Below are 1,422 nucleotides of genomic sequence, written 5' to 3' on the forward strand. Positions count from 1 at the left end.
AATATAGCATACAGGTAAGGTACACAAGCTTTTACAGCTATAGTGGAGTTGGCCTGAATGGGCAAAAAACAGTGTCTCTGATGAAATCTTGTCCAATACTCTGTAGCAGTCCCCCTGCCTCACGCGTCAGCCTTTTTAGTTGTCCCCAAGTTGATACTAGGTCGGCTCTCCTTGCTGTAGGACATGGCAGAGGCAGGAAATTTCTTCAGATTTCCTCCGTCTCTGTGCTCTCAATACAGCTTTCCTGTCATAATTGTCTGGGCACTCAGGAACTCACAGGTCCACCTGTCGCATGAATCACCCTGGAAGCTAGCATGTTCCTGTAGCATTCTGTGGAAATAAAAAAGAAACATTGTCCCCCCTTCCCCCATTTTAAGTACCTGAACAGGATCATGCCATGTGCCAATAAATGGATCCTTTTTATCTTACCTAGACATTGCTATGTGCATTTTATTTATTTAATTATTTATTTCTTCAAAGATAAGAGTATCTATTTGCAGCAATTAAGTATAAGTCCTCTAGAATTAACACCATTATGTGGAAACAGGTAGAAACTTAGGGAGGACACTTGAGCACAAATTTTTACAATTTTACATGCACATTTTTTTTAAATACCAAAATATTATCTTAAGTCATTACTATTTTGATGATGTAAAGAATGAGATTATATGGCCAATTATTTTTGTGTAAGGTCTATAATCTGACTACGATATAAATCTAGCATTGCATTGCCTTAAGAGGTCTTGTCCAGGCAATCTAGGAGAAATTCTTAAAGTCCAAAGACAGACTTCTTAAAAGAACAGCATTTTTTCTTATGAGTTGTATATGCATAAACAATTGCAAAATTGTAAATTTATAGTATCTGAGGGATAAACAATTTTAAGCAATTATAAGCTCTGAGCTCTTTATTGATTTTACCAATTAAAGCTTGATTATTAAACATTTTAAAACATCACCTATGGCACACAATTTAATTATCTGTGCTGAAGCAGGAGTAAACTCAAAAGAATAAACATGTGATCCAATTCAGATATACTTTTCTCCCAAAGAAGGGTTGTTTTTAAATACAGTAAATGGGATGCATACATGTACAAATTTATAGAAGATACAAAAGCATGCATAAAAGCAATTTTTAACTTATCTTTAGGATAATGATTATCAATTTTATCTAAGAATGATGATATGCAATAGGCCAAATATCAATATTCTGTAATAACCAATTCGATTGCTGTTTGGAACAAGCAATTCTTGATTATTAATTAACACCACACCATCCTTACAATAGGATGTTAAAACTTGGAGATGAAAAATGATTTTACATTAATGTTTTCTCTTACCAAACAATTGCTGTGGGCATTTAATAACCTTAAATAAAATAAGCAGCTAATTTTTAATTACCATTGATTATAATTGATAACAATT

Source organism: Mus pahari, chromosome 1, assembly GCF_900095145.1.
Source record: "Mus pahari chromosome 1, PAHARI_EIJ_v1.1, whole genome shotgun sequence".
NCBI classification, from domain to species: Eukaryota; Metazoa; Chordata; class Mammalia; order Rodentia; family Muridae; genus Mus; species Mus pahari.